Below are 27,341 nucleotides of genomic sequence, written 5' to 3'. Positions count from 1 at the left end.
CAAATGAACCCAGCTGTAATCAAATCAGCCCTGAAAGGAAAGAGAAAGGAATTTCCATTTTGAGAGAGAAAGGGATGGAGATACCCAGGAGTGAGCACAAAGGGCAATTCTATGTTGAATGTGTCTGACATGTAATTGTATGTGCATGCTACACACATGCACTTTCTTACTGTGGTTACTCACCTATTCAATAGCATTCTTTTTCTAGAGCATTAGCTGTCATGCTGACATAAAGGAAGGGACAAGCATCATTTTTTGTGATGTTATTCTTTCCATAGTCTGTACCAGCGCCTACATGATCTGTTGCTGTACAGAAAGCCTGTGCTCTGTAGGTTTACACCATGCGTAAGTAACTTGTGGTGTAGACAAGACCAGAGAATCACAGTGTGGAAACAACAGTTTCCTTCCTTAAGTGGTGACCTGCAGAAGAGAAAAGTGGAATTGCGTCATGTTGGCTTTTGGCCTGTATTTGTTTGTTAACCTTAAGGTTTTATGTGAATGTGCAAGTCAGTTGAAAGCAAGTAGAAGATGATGAGGCTGTGTATGTAGAAACAAAGGGCACTTACAGATGAAGTTACAGCCCCAGCTAGAGTAAAAGGAATTTCCTTCTCAAGCAACAACAGTGCCTCTTGCTGTAAGCAGTAAGGCCACAAAATGGGATGTATGAAATTGGACTGAGGATGGATGGTTTCTTGATTGCAGAGTCACATCAAGAGATGTGAGTTCACCTCTGCCACAGATTTACTGTCTGAACTTGGACAAGTCACCCTCTCAAGGCCTTGATTTGCTAATCTATTTTTAAACACATACATGAATACCACATTTGTCAGCTTCACAAATTAAAGTCAGTCACAGTTGAGGAGCTCAGATGCTGGAGTAAAGTATCTCACTGTAGAAAAGCCTACAAGTAAATACATCCACCAGCCCACTATCTGCTTTGGAGCACCCACAATGCACCTCCAGTGGAAAGTCTCGGGCTGTTGTACAATTCCTCTGCAGCTGACGGACAAGCCTGTGCTGAAAGAAACCATCATACAAAATTCTATCATCTGACTATTAGAGTGTTTGATTCTCAGTCACCAAGCGACAGAATAAATGGACAATTCACATTTGTGTGTCGTTGGCAGTGTGGCTGTACAGTTATGTTGGACCCAGGACCTGAAGGAGCGCTCTGTGTAGATTGAGATCGTGTACCTTCCATCAACCAAAGTACGCCCAATAAAATATATTACCTCACCTACCTTCTTTCGAGTGACAGTAACAATTTGCCCTGGAAAGGAGAGATAGATGTGTGTGTGGACATGTGTGAAGGGGAATCCAGCTATATACAAAGTTTCTGGTCTAGCTCCTGCTCTCAGTGACGTTGACAATTGAATCCACAGTAACTTTTCATGCAGACTTATACTGCTGAATTTTCCATTTGAATATAGCCCACAGTTATTATGGGCATTCTATGAGGGCAATGGAGGCTCTAAATCCATAAGAATCAGCTCACTTATGTAAGTGCCTACATAGGAATTTGTGTGCCTGTTGTTCGTGCACTAAGGTTTGAAAATTGGAGCCTTTTTAAAGTACGAGGAGCCTAGCAATTGCCTCACTTTTAGTAGCGTGGCTGATCTAATAATACTCTGAACTTTCTGTGCAGAATCATAGTCTCAATAGCTTTACAAAGCTCCATGCACACAGTGAGCCAGAGGCAGATTTGAGAATAAAACCCACGGCCAAGTTTTTCAGAAGTGAGGAGTGATTTTCCAGAGCCTCATCTTGGGCACTTAAAGCAACTAGTGACTTCTAAAAATCTTAATCTAGGCTGCCCGGACCTTTGCGCTAAGCAGTAAACAATGCTGCCTCCAGTCGTGGCAAACCTGTGGAAAGTACTCAAGGATGAAATCTTGGTCCCATCAAACTCAGTGAGGTTTTTGCAATTGAAGTCAATGGGTTAGAATTTCATGCCCAGTATTCAAATCATAGCTATGCAATTACAGTCCCTACAAATTAATTTCAGTTTAAACTACATTTTTGTTTTCTTACCATGCATAGTTTAAATGTCATTAGAACCTTTACCTGTAATTCAACTCATGGTCTAAGTAAGATGCCACTATTACTACTGGTGCAGTGTGAACCTGTCTAATCCAGAACTCTCTTGTCTTGCACATCCATAATCAGGCATGATTTTAGTTAGCTGGATGACCACTTATCATGGGTGTGATCAAGTTTCCTGCAGTCCTTTAAAGGTTGTTTGCAGCCACTGGTCCTGGCTCTCAATGTTCTGTGCTATTATTTAGCTCTAATTTACCCCTTAGGGTGCATCTATGCTAGCAAGTACATTCGAAATCCAGATTGAAAGACCGAGTTCTTTCGAAAGAACCCGTGGAGCATCTACACACACGGTGCTCTTTCAAAATTAACTTTGAAAGAACTCCCCTGTTCTTTCAAAGTCGATCCTCCCTTCCTGGGATGGGAAGAGCGCCCTCGTTTGAAAGATTACTTCAAAAGAGAGCAAGTATAGACGCTCCACGGCCTGCTCTTTCGAAAGAGTGGGTCCTCCATGGCCGCGAGCAGCTGGCAGGCGGCAGCACTGCTCCCAGAACAAGCAGGGCTCTATGGCTCCAGCGTCCAGCCACGTTTCAGGATGCACGCTCCCAGAAACCCTCAGGCAGGAAGCTGAGAGCGTGCAGGCAGCAGGGGTCCCATACTGCTGCACAATACACTCCCTATAATGACACTCCAGCCAGCCCAGAGCCCTCCTCAGCACCATGGCCAGCACCGCCAACCCTGCCCACTGCAGGGCCCCCCTCAAAGAAACTGGGAAGCCCTCCTAGGAGGGAAGCCAGCCCCCCAAGTGCTGGGCCCCCTCCTGGACAGACAATGACAAGCGGGACCTCCTTGCCTTCCGGGCAGATGAGGAGGTCCTGCACCAGTCAGGGGTCCAGAGTAGGAATGAAGCGGCATTCCAGTGCCTCCCCACATGCCTCACCAGCTGGGGTCACCCCACCCAGACCCTGGAACGGGTGAGGTCCAAGGTGAAGGAGCTGTGCCAGGGATACTGCAGGCCCCAGGACACGGCTGAGCGGTCAGGGGCAGCGCCCACCAGCTGCTCCTACTATAAAGACCTGGACCACCTCCTTGCGCCCAAGGAGGCAGGACCCCTGGCCATGCTGCTGGACATGAGGGTCCTAGCATCGGAGCAGGAGCCCAAGATGGGGACAGAGGGGGAGGACCTGCCGGGACCCATGCCTGCCACCAAGTGGACACCTCCAGTGATGACAAGGGCTCAAGCAAGGGGGCCCTTGTCAGTGACATCCCATCCACACCACCCAGCCAGGCCCCATCCACCTGTACCTCACCCGACTTCCTGGAGGGAGCCACAAGTCAGTGGCCTGCATACCAGCCACCCTGGGACTGAGGAGGGGGCATCCGGTCTTGCCCAGGGTTGCCGCAGCCCCCCCCCACATGCCCACCACCCCAGGGCCTGTGGACTACAGACAGCCACTTTCCCCGGTCCCAGATGGCGGGTCGACATGCAGCACTCAGCACCACGTGGGTGAGCGGGGGGGGGGGGGCAGCATGGGACAGCCCGTGCCCTTGGCACCCACACAGGGAACCGCAGGACACGGGCATCACAGGGCACCCCGTGGGCGGGGTCAGTGCTTGGGACTCATGCCCACCCCTCCACTCTCCCCTTTTGTCTCCACAGCTCCTGTAGCCAGCGGCCAGACCAGCCCCATCACAGAGGGCAAGAGTGAGCTACTGGGACCCTGCGCTGTCCCTGCGCGTGCATCTCGCTGGGCCATCCACCGGCACAACCTGGGTTGGGAGGAAGACACAAGGGGAGGCTGCCCACACCGCAGCACTACGGGGCCTATCCCATGTGCTGTGGGAGTGGCTGGACATGGAGCGGTGAGCCTGGGACTGAATGGTGGCCAACCTTGACACCCTGAACCAAGCCATGGCCGGCTGCCAGGCCCCGGCCACCGCCCCATCGCCACCCACTCCCGCAGCTGCCCCTCCCTGCCCCCACCCCACTGTCCCCCGTCCGCCCATTACCCACCTGCCCCGCCCCACCTACCCGCACCTCCACCCTCCCCTATCCCCTGCTCAGCCTCCCCCTTTCAAACCCCCCCCAACTTCCCAGTCCTCCCTCCGACCCCACCCCCCACAGTGAACCCCCCCCCGATGCCCTTCCTGCCTGCCCTGGTCCTGACCCACCTGCCCCCGGCCAACCTCATCCAGCTGGCCCACATGCTGCTGGCGAGGGCCAGCCAGGAGGAGGCCATGGCTCCCACCCCCTGCTCCCCCCCTGTGCCGACCCTGCATCGCCTGCAGAGGCCTCATCCCAGGTGCTCCCCTACCTGCCCTTGGCACCAGCCCTGGCCCAGCCCCCCCAGACACAGGGGGGATGGGCGGGCTCGGGTGATGGGGCTCAAGCCCATCGAGCCCCCAGGAGCACTAATGCTGTTCCCATCCCTGGGAGCTCACCCAGGGACTCTCCACCCCTGTAAATACTTACCCCCCCTGCCCCCAGCACCCATTCCACCCCCCTGTAAATAACTGTCAAAAAGACTTACACGTTGTTATTTATATTAAAATGTTTATTTTTGTGTTCTACCCCATGTCCCCTGTGCATGTGTGGTGGTGGGGGTGGGGAGTGTGCAGTGCGGTGGTATGTGAGCATGTGTGTGCATGCACATGTGCAGGATGGTGGTGTGTGTGTGTGCAGGGTGGGGGAGGGCTCACCATGTGCCCCACTCAAAGGCCTGGCACAGGGCCTCCTGGATCTGCACCCCATCCTGCTGGGTCGGGTGGCATAGGGCGGCAGGGGGCTGCTTGTACCTGGGCCCTGTCTGGGCACCCCACCCCTGCAAGTAGGGCTCATTCTTGGTCTCAACGAGGTTGTGCAGGGTGCAGCAGGCCCTAACCACTGCTGGCACATTGGCCAGGCCCACCTCCAGCCTCGTGTGGAGGCACCTGAAGCACCCCTTGAGGCAGCTGAACACCCGCTCCACGGTATTGCGGGCCCAGTTCAGCCACTCATTAAAACAGTCCTGGCTCGGCTGGATGTGCCCCGTGTATGGCCTCATGAGCCAGGCCTGCAGTGGGTAGGCCGAATCCGCCACAATACATGGCAGCATTGTCATGTCCCCAATGGGCAGCTCCCACTGGGGGAGGAAGGTCCCCTTGGCCATGCTGCGTCCCAGTCCCAAGTTCCTGAAAATCCTGGCATCATGGGTGTGGCTGGACCAGCCCACGCAGATGTCCTAGAACCAGCCGTTGGCATCGACGAACACCTCCAGGACCATGGAGTGATAGCCCTTGCGATTCACATAGGCCCTGCAAGTGTGCTCCGGGGCCCTGAAGGCGATGCAGGTGCCGTCCAGGGCCCTGAAGCAGTTGGGGAAGCCCAGCTCCTGGAAGCCCCACGTGGCATCATCCTGGTCCCCAACGCGGATCAACTGCTGCAGGAGCACCTTGTTGATGGCACGGATGACCTGCAGGGTGGTGAAGGGGCACACTCGTGAGTGTGGCCTGGGCTGCAACCTGCACACCCACTCCCCACCACTCCCCACCCCGTCCCTGGTGGGGGGATGCCCCACCACTCCCCAACCCTGTCCCCAGCAGGGGACGCCCCACCACTCCCCGATAGAGCCTCTTGCTAGGGGTCCCCTGCCCTCTGCTCCCCACATGCAGTGTGGGTGTGACCCGGCCATAGCTTACCTCGATGAGGATGGCCCCGTGGTGGCCTTGCCTGCCCCGAACTGGTGGCTGACGGATCAGTAACTGTCCGGGGTGGCCAGCTTCCAAAGGACGATGGCCACCCTTTTCTGTAGGGGGAGTGCCGGCCTCATGCAGGTGTCCCTGTGCTGGAGGACTGGGGCAAGCCAGTGGCACAGTTCCAGGAATGTCCCCTTGGTCATCCTGAAGTTCTGTAGCCACTGGTCATTGCCCCAGTCCTCCAGCACCAGCTGGTCCCACCAGTCCCTGCTTATGGGGAAGCTCCACAAGCAGCAGGTGACCTGGGGGACTGGCTGGGGACATTGCGCCCTGAGGACGGCCTGTAAGAATCCTGCCAATTCTAGCCTGCTGTGCTGACAATAGACTGTTGGGAAGCTAATTAGGCCTGTTCAATTAAACTCCAATTCATTCCATTTTCCTGGATCAGAGCACAACATTTTTTCACAGATAAAAGAATCCAGTTCCTCAGAGGAAAGACAGAGTAGTAGGACTTCCCCATTCTTTCTCTCCCCTGTTTTTAAGTTATAACCTTCCCAGAAAACACCTTCGTGAAAATGAACAGAAATAGTTTCTGATCAACTGCTGCGTGAAACCCACTAGTGATTTTGTAAGTTTCAGTTTGTCACTGGTGAGAACCTTATGAGCAACCCAAAATGCACAGATTAAGTTACGGCTGCTGGAAGAGGGCCTCCCCTTGCACAAAACAACCGTGTGAAACAGTGTCTCCATGACACTGTTCAGAGTACTGCTGAAAGAAACTAACCAGGTTCCTAGAAATGCTGGTGCCAAAGGCAGGTAGGGGTGCACCTGGGATGAGGCCCTCTGCAGGCTGTGCAGGGTCAGCACGGGGAGGGAGCCGGGCGTGGGAGCCACGGCCTCCCCCTGGCTGGCCGTCGCCAGCAGCACGTGGGCCAGCTGGACAAGATCGGCTGGGGGCAGGTGGGTCAGGACCAGGGCAGCCAGGTTGGGCATTTGGGGGCGGTTCACTGCAGGGGGGTGGGCTCAGAGGGAGGACTGGGGAGTGGGGGGAATTCAGAAGGGTTCCTCACAGCAGGAACAAGCACTGTCTAGAGACCATCCCTGCTAGATGTCTATCTAACCTGCTCTTAAATATCTGTGCATGACATGGCAAAATGGCTTAACTCTTCTTTGCCCAACTATGAGTATGAACTTAAATATGTGCCATGTTACTACTCACCAGTAGAATGAGATATTGTGAAGTTTGTCTAATGGTTGTAGTGTCTGCAGAAAGAAAATGTGCTATATGGCTGGAAAACCTTGCTATATTTATTAATAAACACTGAGGGAGATCAATTCGGTGACATTTAATTAATGTTTGTAGTGCTTCTGATGAGAAGTGCTACATGGATGAAAAGCACTGTTAAGACTGTATTCTATTTGCATATAAACATTGATTTGGATTAACTCTGTTCAGGAAACCAAAAGTCAAAGCTCAGCATCCTGAAAAAAAACATATGTTTCAAATATCAGATACACAACTCAGTTAGGAGAAAGGGACTTGTGGGTTACTTTCTTTGTGCCCAAATATTTTTTGCAATCTTGGGGAAAAAAAGCATACTTTTTCTGCTGACATAAAGCGTCATATAAATAAAAATGCGTATGGTTGGGGGTGGGTTATGAGTTGGCTAATGAAGAATCTTGCCTATTTCTGTTCCATTGGCTTTATTTTCTGGTCAGTATTTTTAAGTATTGGAGGGGTAGCCGTGTTAGTCTGGATCTGTAACAGCAACGAAGGGTCCTGTGGCACCTTATAGACTAACAGAAAAGTTTTGAGCTTGAGCTTCATCTGATGAAGTGAGTCTGTGCTCACGAAAGCTCATGCTCAAAACTTTTCTGTTAGTCTATAAGGTGCCACAGGACCCTTCGTTGCTGTTACAGTATTTTTAAGGTGATCAGAATCCCAAGCTGGACCCTCCCTAACACAGTACAAGGGTGCCCCCTCAGTTACTAACTAGGATTGAGTCTAAGAGATGTCATTTTCTCTTTTCCTGGTTGGATCCAGATTTCAGGAGTGACCAGGGTCTGGGAGAGAAAATGAACGCAGCAAATTTGGGGAAACAGAAACTAACAGGGGAATTACTGGTAATTTTATTTGCATTGCACTGCTTGGTGTGCCTGAAGCCCTCAAAGTGGGGTCCCACCACATAGTAAGAGACAAAGCTTGCCCTGAAGTGTTTAAAAGTTTCATAAACAACACAGTGAAAGGGTGGGGGGGGGGAAAAGCACAGAGATACCTACTCAGATATATAGTGCAGGTCAGTGACAGAGCAAGGACTAAGAAAGGGACCACAGTAATCTAGTTATCTTGTGGGATGTAATAGTTTGATCTAATTTTAGTCAGGGGGTTTAGTCTACAGGTGAAAGGTGGAGCTGCTGTTATGCAGGAGATGTCTGGTCTGATCTGGTGGTCCCTTCTGACCTCAAACTCTATGGCCAATTCCACTGCTATATTAATTGGACCACACTGCATCTCACCGCTGGCCTTTTATCTGAGCATCCTGCCTTATCCGCTTCCTGTCTTGGGAATGAGGTGGAGAACCAAGGTTCTGAGCACTTATGGTCACTCTTCCATTGTGCTTTTCGTATCTGTGCTAGTTCTGCGGTCCAGGCCAAATTCCACCTTTTGTAATTACAGTCCAGCGTCCTAAAAAAATGGATGCAATTTCCACTGGCTGCTTCCTTTCTTAGACTGCTGTAGAGCACAGTGATGCTGTTGCCTTATTAAAATATTTGTCACCTTTCAGTCCAAAAACAATAGCCGTATGAGGTGGTTATGTTCCCGGATGCTGCCTGCCATTTCTGAAATGCTTTCTTAGCCTTCCCCTTGGGAGGCCAGATTTACATATCAGCTATTATTATATCTGAAATTTAATAAGCCACTCTACCAATATGATATACGTAAGAGAGGAAAATACCTCCGTTTCCTACAATGTAGCTATTGGACAGGGTTATAATGGATTTATTACTGCTGGGAGAACAGTCCACTTAAATCTAATGATGCAAAACTACATGGTTTCTTTGTTACCCACACTATAAATTTTCTGGTAGTTTGTTTCTATTATTCTAAGCTGAAATTGACTTTAAAAAGAAAAAATAAAGCTTGCATGTCAGATAACAAGAAAGTTGGGAAAACACAATCTCGGGTGACAAACATATTCCCTCTCGGAACAAGTGAGTCCAGAGGTTCAGATAAGCTCTAAAAAAAACAGGAAGTCAATGGTCTATTTTTAAAGGCTTCTAGCAGTTCCTGTCCTGAGCAGCAGCCCAATCTCAGAGGAGGGGAGCCCTTCACGTTACCTAGCTGTGTGAGAAAAGGCTCTTTCCCAAACTCATGGAAGCCAATGGGATCATTTCCACTGATTTCAGTGAAGGTGGGTTCAGGCCCTGAAATTTAGCTCTCTGGCTGCATTCTACAACATTGTGGAGAAATTCACCACTGAAGTTGGCCCTTCACCTGTTAGCCCAGTCCCTTCTGTCTGATCCAGCAACTTACCCCCTCCCTGTCTGTCCGATCTCGCTTATTAAATCACTGAACTTTGCTCTGTCAGCAATAACAATTTGAGTCACCCACTTATCTTCTCCCTCAAGCAACTCTGGGCTTTCGTCTCACACCTCCCTCGGAGTAGAAATTGCCTGTGAAAATTCACAAAGCCACTACATTATCTTCTTTTAAATCTCTCCAGTAAGCCTGCTTCTGCTATGGTACCTGTCCCGCCATGGTAAGGCAAGTGGCAAGCTGAGACTTCTGCTTTCAGGATAACCTCTGTTAGGCTCATTGTTATGTCATTCTGCCCACACTTATCTGTTTAGTTTTCCTGATTTGTCATCCAGCTTATTAGCTCTCTAGGGCAAGCTCTCTTTGTTACTTTTCACCACAGTTGTTCTGTGTCTACAGAAATGACCAAAGTTCTGACATGCAAAGATTCATTCATGTAGGTGATCTTTGCTTTACAAAGAAATCAGAAAGATTTGAGGACAAGCACATTCTAACTGGTTATCTGCCTATACTTAAAAAATACTATTGTATTTGGTTCCTGTACCTAGTTCAGCCTTCCACCTAAAACATCATCAAACCAAGCAAAATCTCTAGATATCCTGGATGGCATACACTATGAATATCTTGTGTGCCTTGGGGTCACAGTAGACCAAATACTGACATCCAAAGAGCGTATTAAGAAGCTGAAAATGAAAGTGAACTCCAGAAGTTATATGATCCAGAAACTAGTTCACATAAAATGCAGTGCTGACCCCCAAACACATGGAGCAAGCAGTCTTGCCGCGTGTTGCTTAGCTGCTGCATACGTGCCCTGGTCTGGTCACACATGAGCCCTTGATACAAAACTGAATACAAATACAATACTGATACAAAATGGAATTCAAACAGTCCTCCTGTAGGGTCATCACAAGAACTGTGAAACTGACTCTGACACCGTCAATAAACTGGTTTGTAGAGATCACCCCACCACCGAGGCAGCAGGAGATCTTCCATAAAAAGGAGAGAAACACCAGATTCACAATCTAAAACATTCACTACGAGGACACATTCCACCATCCAAAGGGCTGAAGTCCAGAAAGAGCTTTGCTTTGGAAAAATCCCTGAGAATCGTTGAATATTAGAACTCAAAGGGACCTTGAGAGGTCACCTAATCCAGTCTTCTGCTCTCACAACAGGAACAAGCACCGTCTAGAGACCATCCCTGATAGATGTCTATCTAGCCTGCTCTTAAATGTCTCCAGTGATGGAGATTCCACAGCTTCTATAGGCAAATTATTCCAATGTTTAAACACCCTGACACATTAGGAAGTTTTTTCTTAATGTTCAACCTAAACCTCCCTTGCCCATTACCCTTACCCCAAAATACCACTGGAAGGCAACAGAGTGGAAAAAGGGTGCAGTGTTAGTGGGAAACAATAACCTTCACTTTTTGTCCAACAGAGATGACTCCAGCTTAATGTGTTCAGTGATCCTAGTCCATATCCTCCAGTGAGGAGTGATCACTTTGCAGTGCACTGTTAGCATCATCTGGCTGAAACCTCACTCCAACCATTCTGCAGAGGATTGCTGCAGTACAAAGGGGATCTGCCAGTTGTGAATGGCTGGCAAAAGGGATTCATCCATCATATGATATAACACGGAGAGGGGCCAGACTAAGGAAAAGATGAGTCGGACAAGATCATCAGCCTCATTCCTGGCTATGTTTTGCCATCCTAAGGTTGCTCTAACATAGCAAAAATTGACCAGTCTATATAGAGCAGAAGTAAAATTAAAAAAAAAAATTAGAGGTCAGCTTTAAAAGCGACTTTTGTACATAACCTTCTGTTTGTAAGACTAACAGTGAGGTCTTTGGATGAAAAGCAGCCCTCCATTATTCTTAGTCATTATTTTTAACACCGTTCACTTTTTTCCAAACTATTGGCAAAAACTCTCATAGGAATTTGATGCAAACTTCTTTAAGAGACCGTTAAAGAGGCTCAAGCTGGAAGCTTAGATCCAGACTCTGACATGTTGCATTTATCCATGTTGTTTCTTAAAATGCTCAGAAATTTTATTCAGCAAATTAGTAAAAAGTTAATTCATTCTCTAGTGCTTGTATCCTTCACAGAAAACCAGCTTAAAATGCAGCGATCTCTAAAGCCAACCATGATTTCCACCAAAAGCAAGGTCAGTGTTAAAAAGCTTATATCCGCCTTCTTCCTCTTGAAATGGTCAGCAACTTGTCTGAAAACAAAAAACAACCCCCACCCCAAAATAACAAAAAAATTCTGCTGATAAACTCAAGCAAAATGGGATGCATTTTCCTTCCCCAAACTTCTGCCTTCTCTAAACAGAGATGGAACTGTTTTGTTGGTTTCATAACTTTATAGTGACTTTTATAACATAAATTCCAGGACACAGGAATTCTGGAGCCTATGCAAAATACAGCTCAGCAGAACATTTGGAACTGTTATTAGCACCTCTTCTCCAATACCGTTTTGGTGCAATTCAAATGTAATGGTCCACAGTTCTAGTTCCCAACAGCTGCTCTGAGTCACCCAAGTTTATTAGCACCTACATGATAAAATGCTATCTGCCTGAGGCAGCATGCAAGAAACTCAAAAGGCTACATTTGCTGCTGTTGCAAATGTATGCAGCTCTACAGGTCTCAGTAGAGTTTTACCAATTTACACTAGGACGCAATTTGTCCCCCCAGTGCATAATACAGCCTGGCATGATTAACTTTTCCTGTAACGATGCCAGAATGTCATTAATGTTCAGATTTAAAGCAATGGAGCCTTCCCAGAGAGGTGTGGCGAACCCTGCATTTTCTTTTCCTGGTGTGCTTTGTAAAGTGTGTGTTTTAGCAAGATACACTTGTTTCCTGTTCTTTAAAAAGTACAGTATCCCTGTGAGCACAATGCTGCAGTACCATCTCCTACCAGTGCACTGTACAGGGCTGTTTATAACTGAGGCTTTCCCCCTTGTTAATGTCTAGATGAGGAAATGGTCTCATATAACTTGAATAAGTCACACAATGCGCATGTCTGAACAGCTGCAACGTTTTTTTTTCACACCAAGGAAAATATTTAGTATAGTGGATTGCTATTACCCATCTGCTGACATATGTGTTCTAAAAAAAGGATAAGCTTTTCCTCTGATTAAAAAATTTACCATCCGCACACCAGATTTTAAAATCTAGCAGGTCACATTTTAATTAAAAGGGAAATTCTCAGAGAGTTGCGGGAGATCAGTCTCTCTTCCCACAATTCCCCTGAAGTCCTGGCTATCTCATAATGCCCTTTAATATCTCCCAGGCGGTAAAGTGTAAAATTCCACCCCACTGTAGGGCTCCGTTCAATCAGTTCAACCAATCATGGGAGAGGGGTGGCAAAGCTGTAAGTTATGAGGTTTCTATGAGTCCATCAAAACAGACTCTGCTTTGGCTGACGCAACGTCAGGCCCTGTTCAGAGAACACAACACAGCCCCTGGCGGGTCAGGAGCCAGGCTGCTGTTGCACAGAGTAAACACTTGCTGGTATGCATGAAGTTCTGATGGTGCTAAAGTGGGTAAATTAGACTAATCTGGTTCCAAGACCTGCGTGAGGCCCTTGCACAAGAGTCATTGATAAGATTTAGTGTGGCTAGCGAGGAATGTCCAAGTCAGATGTGCTTCAGGTGGTGCAGACTGATTGGGTGAGGTCCAAATGACAGAGCTGGAGGGCAGCCTTAGTGGCATAGGCACTGGAACTTGTGATGCAGGAGGTGCTGCTGCAGCCCCTGGCTTGAAGTGGTTTCCATCAGACACAAGGTTTACAGTCTGGTTCAGTGGCTCTCAGCACTCGCAGTATACAAGTTGTTCCAGTGCCCCTGCTTGGTACACTAGCTGATGGGGAGGCAGGAGACCAGAGTTCCTATCTCTACTCTTGTCTGCACATATGTCTTTGAGCAAGGCAGCCACTACTTCTCTCTGTACCCCTTTTGGTGATCTATTTAAACTGGAAGCTCTATGGGGCAGAGACTTCCTCTGACTGTGTGTTTGGGGCCTGGATCTTGGGCTGGCCACTACTGTAATATAAGCAATAAACGTCGGCTGGAACAGCATAACGCTGTCAGGGATTGCTCCTGCCTGTTTTCTTGATGGACTCTCACACCAGAGAGCTTCATTTCTCCCAGATCTCAGGCCGAACTCACTACCATCTCAACCACCTCGCCTCACTAAAACAGCTAACATAGTTCTGACAGTAGCGAGCATTCAAATGCAGGGGTCTTGTGTCCGACTGTTGCCGGGAGATCTGTCTGTTTCTCTTCCCTTCCTTCCTGGTCAGCTTAGTGCTGGCAAGAGACAAACTAAGGCCGAGGAGAGGAACACTCAGTAATTTCTCATTCCCTCTTTTAAAGGGGCAAACACACTTTCCACACTGACCCACTATGCCCCTCCAGCCCAGTGGAGCCACGGGCAGCTATCTCCTGAGTGCACTGAAGGCTGCCCTGGCACGAGTGGAGAAACATGGCTGCCTCCATCTATGGAAAGTTCTTGCCTCTGTGGCCACAGCATGACCACATTACATCTCAAAACTCCATTTGACTAAGCTTTTCCAGGAAAACTCGCTCGGTTTTTGCTGTGATCTCCACGTCTCTTTCCTTCTTGGGTTTAGGGGAAGTTTCTCAGGGTGATGGCAACTTAATCAGCTGAGGATCTGCCCAGCATAGTGAAAGAATCTACATTTTATACTAGGATAGTTTGGGTCTTTACTTCTTTTTTGTGTCTGATCAGTGGGTTTACTGTTGTTTCTGGCTCAGCTGAAGTGATAAATGGCTCATGGTTTTAGCGTGCTGGGTCATGGCTCCAAACCCCACTCTTGGGTTAAGCAATGTAAGTCACATTACCGCTGCATTGTGATTGTTTGTTGATTCGATTTCTGTGAGGAACACCCAGCTGTGACGATGACAGCATGACTGCAGTTAGGAGAGTACCTAATGAGTGTCTGGAACTCCTACCCTGACAACAAATTTCATCAAGGGGAAGAAGAGCTGAAGTAGCATGAAACCTAGAAGAGCAGGGTCATGTTAACAGCTTCATACACAGCTGTGGAAGCTGCCTGTGATGTCACAAGCACCTGTGACTTACCTGAGGTCTGAGGACTAGAAATCAGGATTACAAGGGGTTTTACTTTTAGTTCTGCCTCTGACTCAGTCTGTGTGACCCTGGGCAAATAGCCACTTATCACCTGTGTGTTTTAGTTTGCCCATGTAATACTACTCCCCTTCTGTGGAAGGGATTTTTGGGAGACCTAGCTACCCCTGCCCCACCACCCTTAAAAAGCTTTTGAGAATAAAAACTTAGCAACATCAAGGGTAATTCCAGGAAGGAAGGATATAGATCTTTTCTTGGGCAGGGTCTCTAAAGCCATTTCCTTAGCCGATGGGCACAATGTAACTTACCCAGAGAAGTGCGTGTATGTGTGTGTGAGAGAGAGGCTGTGCATGTCTGGCCTGTTCAGCCCTTTCCAAAACTAAGTGAGTGATTACCACTTCCTGATCCTGTACGAATGGGAGTTGCCTGTGCCAGGACCATTGTATGAGCAGCGGAATGAAAATGCAAGCCAATGACTGGGAACAAAGAGAAGTTCTCCCACCTGAAAGCCTTTTGAGAGCCCAGTACTTTCCATCCACCCAGCTCGTTAGCCTGTGGCAGTAAGGCTGGATGAAGCTTTGTTCTATGAGGATCTGTTGAGAAGGTCAACAATGGCTTTGTCAAGTGGCAGCCATTTGTATTTTTTGTTGCTAATAGAGGCTTCTAAAAGAACAGCCACTGCCCTTTACCTTCCAGAATAACTATAAGGTGTAGAGGCTACATTTGCTTCTTGATATTAAATGCTCTGGTAGGGCATGCCGATACTACAGAGTTATTCCAGAACAGCTTATTCCAGAATTATTATTCCAAAATAAGCTACTCCCGAATACCCCATCCATACTACAGGGAAGCCCCTATTCTGAAGTAGTTTGTCCACACAAAATAGTGTCTTTTTTGGATTAGAGCCCCTGGAAGCACATAAAAGATAGGCACTTGCAACTGGTGTTCTATGTATACACAGCAGCATTACTTCAGAATAAGCTATTCCAAAATAGTTTACTTTGAAATAGCCCCATTCCCTGTCTATACAGACCCTGTTCCAAAATATCTATTTCAGTATAATCACTATTCCTTGTAGAATGAGATTTACAGAATTAGAAATAAGCTGTCTGCTGTTTCAAAGTTATTTTGAAATAGTGGTTTTGCTGCATAGATGCTCACAAAGTTATTTTGGAATAGCATCCATTATTCCAAAATAACTTTGCTGCATAGACACCCCCTTAATGAAAAGTGATAACTACAAGGTGACCAAAGACTTACTGTATCTCCCACAGACAAAGACCTGGAAACCTAGGTATCACCAGACTAGACCAAGCCATGAGCCCACTCAGCTAATATCCAACAGTGGCCAATACCAAAAGTTTCACTAGAAATTTTCACTAAACCCATACACTTTAGTGCCTACAACAATATAGCTAATCACACGGAGGGCAGAGCTACGTTTGAGGTGGGAGGTATGATTCCCAGCTCACGTAGTTGCCTCCGTACATTCCCCTCACCCCAGACCCATATACTTAGGTGGCTAACACAGGAGTCTGCTCTAGCTAAACTGCAGGACTAGAGTGGGTCCATCTATGGGAGCTGATAATCAAACCTCTTGCTCCATTCCAGACATGCCCTCAGATGAATGTCAAACTCTTGTGGCTGATAAAAAATTTAATCCTGCCTCCATCTGCCTTTCTGATGCTCCCAGGGTCCATCCACTAAAGGTGCAAGATTAGAGTAGCCAAGGAATACCTCCCCATAGAACATTTGAGCTGGTTCTACCAAAGGTGTTTTGCAGTCACTGGAGTTTTGTTTGAGTAAAAGCTGAATGGAAACCTCAGGATGTGGCTAGAGCATATGTATGGATAGAGGTACAGGAACACTGCATTAAGATGTATTAGAAAAGGAACAGGTACATAGAAAGGCAACAAAAATGGATAATGGGGTCTGGAACAGCTTCCATATGAAGAGAGATTAAAAAGACAGGGGCAATTAATCTTGGAAAACAGGACTGGGGGGAGGGAGGGTATGAGTCCATAAAATTATGACTGATCCAGAGAAAGTGAACAAGGGTGTACTATTTAGCCCTTCACATAACACAAACACCTAGGGTCAGCCAGTAAAATTAATAGACAGCAGGTTCAAAAGAAACCGAAGGAAATGCTTCTTCCCACAGTGCACAGTCAGCCTGTGTGACTCATTGACAGAAGATGTTGTGAAGACCAAGAGTATAAATAAGAACTAGGTAAGTTTACGGAGGAGAGGTCCATCAGTGGCTATTAGTCAAGAGGCTTATGGAGACAATCCCATGCTCAGAGTGTCCCTAAACTTCCGACTGCCGGATGCTGGGACTGGGTGACAGGGGATGGATCCCAAGAAAATTGCCCTGTTCTCTTCATTCCCTTTGAAGCATCTGGCTCTTGCCACTGTCAGAAGATGAGTTACTGGCCGAGGTGGTCAGTCATTCTGATGCCTAATGACCCTTCTCATGACCTTACGTCAAGCCTATGAACACAGATGATCCCTATTAAAATCAAAATGTAACAGTCGCTCTCTAGAAGGCTAACATTTCCCATACTATAGCAATGTGTTGGAAAGCAAGGTGCAGGGAGCGCCATCCCATCAGTAGCATCAACTAGGACAGCCTCGCCAGTCCCTGTGCTTTTGGGGCCCCTGCAGCGGCTGCCCCAGCCATTCTATGGACAGAAGAGGGGAGGTTTACCTGAGGCAAGGCGTGGTGGCAAGGGAAAGCAGAAGCAAGCGGCCGCCTCCCCTCAACCCTCACTCACTCACCATATGTGCAGCAGCAGAGATGCAGGGCTCAGCAGGTGGTGAATGCAAGAGGTGGCTGAAGGGATGCAACTACCTGCCACTCCCTTGCACCCCTGTGCCCTGCCACAGGTGCGTGCCCTGACCAACCTTCCAGGTTGGTCAAGGAGTGGCTAAGGGTATAGGGTGAGGGCAAGGTGGGGAAGGGGTGGGGCCTGCAGCACAGGGGAGGTTGCCCTGAGCCCTGCTCCCTGGGCACTGGGGTTGGGGGGGCATACCCTAGGCACACGCCTTTTGGAATGGCCCTGGGTGCAGGAGTCAGATATCTGAAGGAATTTGAGAACAAGCTGCAGGACAGCATATCAACTACAAGTATCTTTTTCTCCTCAGAATCTAAACAGCTTGTAAGTGATCCATGATGCACAGCTGGACACACTCCAGGTAACAAGGCCTTGAACAATTTCCAGAAAAAAAAGTGTTAAGCGAGACATGCCAATGGTTTAAAACCAGCCCCACTCCCATAGCACATTGTTTTGTTCTTCACAAGGAGCCAGCCACGTGTATTCCACTCTTTTGAAAGGAGGAAGTAATTAAACTCAGTCTAATCTAACTAGTTTTCTCTTCACACAGAGGTAACATCAAAGGTGGAGAGTCTGGGTCATCTAGTCTAGGGTTTCTCAGTCCATGAGTTGGAACCAAAACTGGTTTCAGGAAGGTTCCAAAGGGTGGCATTTAGCCCCTGTCCTATGGGGCTGGCAGGGTTCAATTCCCTGTTCCAGCCACAAAAGCTTCTGGGGTCCCAGCCCCACACAGGTTTGGCCCAGCCACCCTGATGATGGGAGTCCAGGTAGGCCAAACTTGAGTGAGTGGTTTTGCAACCCCATGAGTAACGTCACAGCTTCCCTCAGACAGATTTGATTTAGATAAGCTCCATAATGTTAGCTAAATTGTTTAAACCATTTTGGATTCACTTCAGATACCTTTGTGCATCAGGGGAAGGAAAAATCCATGAACTGGAGACATGCAGCTCTACTGACCTAAACCTCAGTGCAATGGAGTGCCAGGTCAATGGGAGAATTTTCCCTTTAATGTAGCCACCACCTTTCTGGGAGAACTCTTTCCCTTAGTGTACACAGCTACAACAATGCAGCATTTTAAGTGCAAACAAGCCTGGAGTTTAGCTAAATCGACTTTAGCCACTCTAAAATGACAGTCTCCCAGCAGAATGCAGTGACACAACCAAATGGGTTTCAATTCAAACTTTTCTTGTTTCACTGGAAATATGCACATAGGCCAGTTTGGGATGTGTCTTCCCTGGTCTCAAAGGTAATGCTTGCAACATGGATAAAGAAGAGCTAGCTTGACTCTAGCACAAGTACCAGTAGCAGAGATGCTCTAGACTGTCTTGAACTTGGGGTACTTATTCAGATGACAAGCCCAGGATGAAATATGTGCATGGTTACACCTGCTGCTGTCACCCCTCTACTTGCAATGCAGCCCTACTCTGAGTTGCTAAGGGGTGTTTTAAAACAGGGCAGTTTGCACTGGGGACAGTCTAGATGGGGAATAGATGCCAATTACCTGGCCCATTATAAGGACTCTTTTACATACTTTGCTTTATCTGACTCTTGACTTCCCCCCCTCCCACCGCCCCTCTGCTCTTCTGATTTGCCCACGTTGATAACAATTTTTGGTTCTGTGTGCCTTAAATATTGAGTCTGTTCTGGTACGGCTATGGTCTGAAGAAGTGGGTCTGTCCCATGAAAGCTCACCACCTAATAAATTATTTTGTTAGTCTTTAAAGTGCTACTGGACTGCCTTTTTGTTTTGATAGAATATGGACTAACACAGCTATCTCTCTGTTACTAGAAATACCTGCAGAATAGTTATTCAAAAGTCACCGTCTCCATATAAAATTGATAATAATACCTAGCTCTTACATAGCACTTTTCATCCATGGCTCTCAAAGCACCTGAAAAAAAAATTCATTATCATTACCCCTATTTCCCAGATGATGTAACTGAGGCATGGAACAGGGATTGGCTTGCCCAAAAAGAATAACTCTCTTCTTCCGTTCAACTATTTATTGGCAACTGTCCGGGAACCCGAAAGAAAGAGATTGCCAATAGGTCGAGACTCATCTATGTATGCCATGGAATTAGTGTGAGGCAAGCAATGAGAATAGGTTAATAGCTTTGCCCTGTTTCTTAGCGTAATGACTGTTTTCCCTCACTTGGGACCCTTTTATGCCCTTTCCTGTTTAATTTAGGTTCCCACTTTGACCTCTCCTGGCATCCTGTGTTTTGATGGTCTGACCACTTCACCTCTTTCCCACAGATTAGCAAGTGGGTAAACAGTGGCTGGGATGGACCGAGCAACCATTCAGAAAACAGCTCAGGTCAGTGAGCCACTGGAGATTACGATAATTCACATAATATTTGAGAGATAACGATTATGCTGCCTTGATCACAAGAAGACCAAAGCGGTAAGCAGCAAAACACAAATGTGTTGTCATGACAATGAGGGTAATAATCAGGGAAGGGTATCTTCTATTGAACATGTAATGCTTTGAAAACTAATGAGCATGGTGATAAACTCCAGCTGGATGTGAGTATAGTGAAGAGCAGAGTGGCACAACAGCAGGTGAAGTTAATTGAGATAAACATGAATTATTATTATTACTTTGTGCTGATGCAAATTGCCTGACTTTCTCCTGTGCAGTGGTAGTCCCTATTGTTTCTCACAATTGACAAGAGACAGGGCTCAAGTCAGTAAACACAGAGAAGATGCTGGTCCCGTGTAAACTCTTTACACCTTCCTAGCTCTTTGGATCACAGCAGGACTTGATCCAAAGCCCAGCCAAGTCAAAGGGAGTCTTTCCAGTGGATCAGGATCCCGGCTATTGAGCATGTGTATGCTCTGAAGACCACAGCTTGTTCTTTAGAGTGCCAGCGTATGGAGGTCTGCTTTATTCATTGGCTGGGTTACTAGCTACGTTTCAGGACCTGAACCAATAGACACCAACTCAGTGGGTACCCCAATTCTGGAGTGCCCATGGAGGAAAAACCAGCAATCTCTGTTCTGCTTCTCCCAAAAGTCAGCAGCCCCACCCATGGGCACCACCCCTCCCTTCTCACACTTCCTGTCTGCTGAGCTCAGCTGTTTCACAGCAGGCAGGAGGCTCTGGGAGGGAGGAGTGGGAGCACTGTGCACTCGGGAAAGAGGGTGAGAAGGGTTGGGGCAGAAATCAGAGAAGTGGTAGGGCCTAGGGGGAAGGGAGTGGAGTGAGGCGGGGCCTGAGGTACAGCTGGAGGTCAAGCACCCCCAAGCACATTGGAAAGTCAGCACCCATGCCCAGAGGCAGGAAAAGTACCCGTGAAAACTTACCCAAATAAAAATGCAGCTGCTTTCACTTCTGGATACTTGAGTACTATCTAGAGGTTACTGGGAGGGGGCGTGCACACACACATCTGTACTTTTTCTCAAGTTGTTCTCCAGAGGGGCACCAGTAACTTTCAGTTAAGTGCATCCCTCTGTCCAAGCGGCTGCACTTTTACCCAAGTAACTTTTTGGGTACTTTTTCCATCTCTGCCTGCGCCTGCCCCAGCTGCTTACTTGAAGGAAAAGGTTGAGTCCATATCTGGTCACCACCTCTTACCTTTGGAAAGACACATACTACCAGAAAACGTCATCCGAATGCCGCATGACTGCGCAGCGGCTTCACACCTTACCTCTAGCAATAAACTGAGCCCCCCCTACTCTCACCTGAGATGGGAAGAGGTGCAAACTCCCCAGGGCTCCAGAACCAGACTGTACAACAGGCACCGATCCGCTGCCTGGATCACTAAATCCTGACCTGCATTGCACAGCCGCAGGGATTATTGCCTCATGCATGGGACACAGCCAAACTCCCGGGTGCTGCCTGCAAACAAAGCAAAGACAGGCAAGGGCTGGATTGGAAAGGGTCAGAGGATCTGCCGCTGAGCACAAAATGATATCACCTGTGATGCAGGGCGCATGCTCAGGCTGGTGAAGCTATTCCTGCCCTGCCACTAAAGTAGCATCTGCAGAGCAGCTCAACTGTAGCTCCACAGCCTGGGAATCTCTGCTATACCCAGCCCCGCTATTGGAGCTGGCTGCTTGGAAGTGGATTCAGACCAAATAACTCAGACTTACTTTGACAATGTAGGATGCAAAAAAGAAAAATTAGAGAAGCTTTGACAAGTGTGTTTTAAGACTAAATTTTCCCTAATGCAAAGGATTTGCACAAGATCCAATGCATCACTCAAGCCCCATTCATGCCTTGTCTGTAGCTTGCTCCTTACACTGTGCACTACAGTGAATTCAGTTCAAAAAGGGAAATAGACAGTTCTGTGCCCTTTGTCTAAAAATCAGGGGGTGGGGGAAAGGAGGTGCCCCACAAGAAATGGACACCCATTTACAGCCAATGAAGGGGAATCTGACTGCAACGTATGATCAGCCTGTGGTATTCACTGACTCTGGAAGTCAGCAAGGTTAAAATGACCCTGTAGAGCTATTTTCAGTGTGGGTTTGTTTGTTTTTTCTGCTAAAGCGGAAAACACAAAGAAAAGCTACTCAAACTAAAACTACCAAAACTGTGACGTAAGATAGTAGAAATCTAGCAGGAAAGGATGTGTGTTAACATTAAAGCTAAGTGTAATAGTATCGGAGGGGTAGCCGCGTTAGTCTGGATCTGTAACAGCAACGAAGGGTCCTGTGGCACCTTATAGACTAACAGAAAGGTTTTGAGCATGAGCTTTCATGAGCACAGACTCACTGTGCATCTGATGAAGTGAGTCTGTGCTCACGAAAGCTCATGCTCAAAACTTTTCTGTTAGTCTATAAGGTGCCATAGGACCATTTGTTGCTGTCTAAGGCTGCATCTACACGTGCACGCTACTTCGAAGTAGCGGCAGTAACTTCGAAATAGCGCCCGTGACGTCTACACGTGTTGGGCGCTATTTCGAAGTTGAAATCGACGTTAGGCGGCGAGACGTCGAAGTCGCTAACCCCATGAGGGGATGGGAATAGCGCCCTACTTCGACGTTCAACATCGAAGTAGGGACGTGTAGACGATCCGCGTCCCGCAACATCGAAATAGCGGGGTCCTCCATGGCGGCCATCAGCTGGGGGGTTGAGAGATACTCTCTCTCCAGCCCTTGCGGGGCTCTGTGGTCACCGTGGGCAGCAGCCCTTAGCCCAGGGCTTCTGGCTGCTGCTGCTGCAGCTGGGGGTCCGTGCTGCATATACAGGGTCTGCAACTAGTTGTTGGCTCTGTGTATCTTGCACTGTTTAATGAAAGTGTGTCTGGGAGGGGCCCTTTAAGGGAGCGACTTGCTGTTGAGTCCGCCCCGTGACCCTGTCTGCAGCTGTGCCTGGCTCCCTTATTTCGATGTGTGCTACTTTGGCATGTAGACGTTCCCTCGCTGTGCCTATTTCGATGTTGGGCTGAGCAACGTCGAAGTTGAACATCGACGTTGCCAGCCCTGGAGGACGTGTAGACGTTATTCATCGAAATAGCCTATTTCGATGTCGCAACATCGAAATAAGCTATTTCGAAGTTGGGTGCACGTGTAGACGTAGCCTAAGTGTAATAGTGACTGTCCTCTTGGGTAGCAAAGAAACAAGTGAATTTCCTCCCAAATCTAGATTATCTTTTCAGGTGATATTTGGAAAGATACTGTGTTTCCCATGAGTTAGACATGAAATCACTTTTTAAAATAATCTTGGGGAGGTCATTAAAAAACATATGGTATCCCAGGCACATTTGATCCAGGGATGACACTGGAATCAGACATTAATCTGTCAGTTGCTTTAAAAAGGCTCACAGGGGCATTAATCAGAGAGGAGTGCCAGGATTGGGTTTGTAGCAACATTAAACATTTCATCAGAGAATTTACTGCTCCACCTTTTTTTACAGACAGCTAAACTGGGCAATATATTCTGAGGGACACTTGTGCTGTCCTCACCCCAAAATGGGAGCAAGCTATCACGGGGTGAGAAACTCAGCCGAGGCAACATGAAAGTTGAACCTCATCAGAATAATTTCTTATTAGTTGACTGTGCCCTGACAGCACAATTTTCATGTAATCTGCTGCCTGATAGAAATGAACTCTTCCAAGCCAAATCCTATTAGCCATACTGATTAATTGAATTTAATGATTAGTGAACACATTAATGGGATTCTCTAGTAAGTAAGCTAAGTAATGATTTGCCTTGTTTGAATATCATACACCCCACAGTCAGCTTGTGGAACATGTTGTAGGTTAAGTATTGTAAAATATTCCAAGGTTTTTATTACTTCTTATTGACCTGGCTGCCCAGTTCAATGACACTTTAAAAACGACAAAATCCCCTCACCCTGATGCCTCACCATGGGAGAACTCCTCAATGTGTGCACTCTCTTGATCTTTGACCAATGCTCTTTTGTGTTCATGAGCTATTTACTTTTGACCCGATGGCACAAGATTCCAGGTTCTTTTTTTAAGAAGGTCAAGGTGATAGTAGTAGACCTTCCAGTTCATAGAGGTTTTCTTTCTTTTATTTTGTTTTAACATCAAAAACCATTGGCTTAAATCTGGGCATCTCCCTCAAGCAACTGAATGTGGCCGCTTGAGAACTGCTTTAAAACCTTCAGTGCCCTGTGCTGCCTGATTGCTGGCATTACATGCTTCCTAGCTAGTTGTTATATTTCAGATACTTTATGCCAAACCTTTGTCAACTTCCCAACCCTCTTCTGGTTCCTACGGGGCCATCTCTCCACTTTGCCGCTGTTCATCCTAATTGTAGTCTCCATCTACTTCCAGTTGGAAAGATGCCCAGAACACAAAATCCATCATTGCTCTCCATAGACTTATAGAAACAAGAGATGGAAAAGAGTTTGTCCGTCACCTCATTCATATCTCTGTTAGTGCCTATATTTAAGTATCATCAAATCTGCTTTGCCGTGCCTCAAGTGATAAGGACATCCATCCTTCTGTAGCTTAGTAGAGCTCATCCACAGCAATCTTTTGCTTGATGTTCATCCCTCTCCTTAATTCATCTGATTACTCCAAGGTATCCCCTCATGTCCCATTTGAAGCAACTTAGATCTCCCCAGCAGATTTCAGCTATGTAGAGACGATTCTATTTTATTCTTCAAAGTTCTTCACTATAACATGTGAGCACCTTCCAGTAGCTCATTAAGTGACTTGATTAAGGGCCTGTCATGTGAGGTGTGTTCTTTCTCTCACCCTCTCCACAGCTTATCCTCCTGCTCTCCCCTCCAGCAGTCATCCCTCTGTCACGCTATTGGAAATGTGGCTGCATATTTGTTAAGGAGGCATTGTTTTGGGGGCACTCAAACACCAGCAGTAAAAAATCCTAGCTCTGCTGGAAATAATGGAGGTACTGTCATTGACTTTGATGAAGCTATGAGTTCATACTGACCACGTCACCCACTGCCACTAGGCTTAAAACAGTTGCTTCTGAAAATGTGGGTATTAACTCTGAATTCTTATGTATTAGTCAAGCCATCTAATCTTTGTTCCTTCTTCTTCAGCATCACCAATTATTTGAGTGGCGTTGGCAGATGGGTTCCTCAAGGAGGACAAGGGCTATGTGACTGACTTTCTCTTGCTTCATGGTGGCTGCTCCAGAGTGCGGGGGGTGGTGGCACAGTCAAAGCCTGCACTTTCCACAGTAAACTCCTTGCTTCATGGCTGAGATTCAAGAACCTTTCACCAGCACCAAAAATGTATTTTATGTTACGGGCTTCCAGCAGGTGGGTTTTAGAGCCAAAAACAATCTCAGGCCTCATTAACATCAGTAGGTGTACCAGACAGTCTCCCCTGGGTTTGTAGGTGGAGTAATCAAGGCCTTCTTTATGCAGTAAGGACAGAAGGAAACAAGGGCAACTCCTGGCTGTGGCTGAGCAGGGAGTGAGCACAGGAAGACTAAGGAAGTATCTACACTGCAGCTAGACACCTGTGGCTGGCCCAGGTCAACTGGTTTGAGCTCATGGGAGTTGGGCTGTTTAACGGCAGTGTAGACATTCACGCTCAGGATGCAGCCCAAAACCTGGGCCCCTCCAACCTAGTAGGGTCCTACAGCCCATTTGTCTATAGTGCCTGCCAGTAATCTTTGCCTGAACCCCTCAAGCCCAGGTCAGCTGGTCTGAGAGCTCTGCAGCTTTTTTTTTGTTTTAATGCCTCGACACTCGCTGGCATGACATAGCTTTCCCAGATTGCAAGCACAGGGGTTAGGTTAGTGGCTGCAGACTGTGTGTGCAGGAGCCAGAAAGCCAAGAGATGTTAGTGGAGCTTTCAGAGGGAGCAGAAAGGCAGAGCTCCCTGGGCACGGAGTTCACTGAAGTAACACATTTGGGGACTTCTGAGCCAGGGAACTCCCTGTTCTATTTTTATATTGTGGTCAGGAAAACCAGACTTTGGGGATGCATTTGTATGCTTCCCCAAAGACTAGCACTGACTTGTACCAATTTCTCATTCTAATGGAAACTACCTGCCAATATTCAGGGCCTCGGCAAATGGGTTGGCCCAGAAGAGCTTCACATACAAAATCCTCTTTCCCCCTCACCCTCTCATACTTGAGTAAATTTCTGAAAAGTCCTTCCCCAGCTTGTCATCTCTAGCCCTCTCAGGGGAAGCAGAGGTGTGTGATGTCATAGCAGGTTTTAGACTGTACTTTTCTCCCTCCATGATTTTAAAACATTAATCACTCTTCACAAGCACCCTACCAACAGGAAAGTGTTGCTACACTCCTTTTTACAGCTAGGCAAATAGAAGCACAGAGCTTAAGTGTCCTGCTCAAGGCCACCAAGGGAGCTAGTCAAAACCAGTGTCGGGACTTTGTCCCACTAGTCGGAATTATAATTAAGGGCCTACTGACTCGCTACCATGTGAACTTTCCCTCATGCTGTGGGATTTTAGTATTTCAGTCACTGAAATGAGGCTGCAGTCAGAGAAATGACTCTGGAAAAACGGCCCGTATCAGTTCCCTGACACAAACACCACAGGCAGAGACAAGACAGCTGTACAAGAAAGACATGCCCTGATACAGCCCCCGTCCTCCAAGTAGCTACGTTCTACCTGATTCTAGGAAGCCAGCACTTGGGGACTGGTGACAGAGCAGAGCAAGAGAAAGCATAATCTGAGTGCCTACTATCAGGTGGCACTGACTGTGCTGATAATTTTTTTAAAAAATCAGCCTGACTTGATAGTAATTGTAAGCAGAATCGGTTTGTCTTGTAATTCAGGGAGAAAAACAAATGAGGAACACCCGGTTTTATTCCCAGTGGTTCATTTTTCTTCATGTGGACTGCATATAGGAAGGACAGCAGTACGAAGCTTGTGTCTCCCTGAGATTCAGGGCCTCCCATATGGAAGCGCTGCTCCCTTCCTATACTGCGTTCGCTGCATCCCACCACTCCACCCCCAGTCGCTGGCAACATCATTCAAGCAACAGACTTTCCTCCATCCAGCCATGTGGTGGTTACTACAGTGGTGCAACCCTGAGTGTTTTTTATCACCAGTCTTGCAATAGGAAATGCTTTTCTTCAAGCCCCAATTTCTGGATTCAGGAAGTGGCAGGAAAATCTCAAGCTTCCTTGGTTAAAAGTAAAAAGATTCTGGCTGACAGGGTTGTGGGGAAAAGCTTGAAAATGCAGAACCACTGACCACTGTCCATCCAGTCTCTCTTGGCGGCCACTTCTTAACAAGTAGGAATAAAAATAATCCAACACTAGTTTATTCTTTAAATCTTACACTCATTGAGCCAATGTCATGATTTCTGGGGAGGATGGACTTGTGGTTTTTAAACATTTGCAGTCATCCAGACTCTTGCTGTGCAATTTTTTTTTTCAATATACATAATTCTTTAGGGCTAGACTATTCCAAGACAATTCCCTCATAAATATATGGTAACTTTTAAAAATAATAATACAAAAAATCTGTATTATATCTTCTGTCCTGATAGTCTAGTCAGATGATTAGGATATTGCCATAGTGCTTTTCCTAACTCCACTCCCCATTTTTGCTGTTATTCATAATAAATCCTTGCAAAGAGAGATGAAAATCTGTTTCTCATTTGCCCAGATTTTTAGTTCATACTCTGGAATAAAACCTGCCATAAAAAAGAGATTCATGGCTCTTTCAGGAGTGGGAGGAAAGATTTAGTTGTCATTTCCATCTAAAACTGTCCTTA

Source organism: Carettochelys insculpta, chromosome 7 (assembly GCF_033958435.1).
Source record: "Carettochelys insculpta isolate YL-2023 chromosome 7, ASM3395843v1, whole genome shotgun sequence".
NCBI classification, from domain to species: domain Eukaryota; kingdom Metazoa; phylum Chordata; order Testudines; family Carettochelyidae; genus Carettochelys; species Carettochelys insculpta.
The sequence above is the reverse complement of the archived record's forward strand: the minus strand, read 5'-3'. Positions refer to the sequence as shown.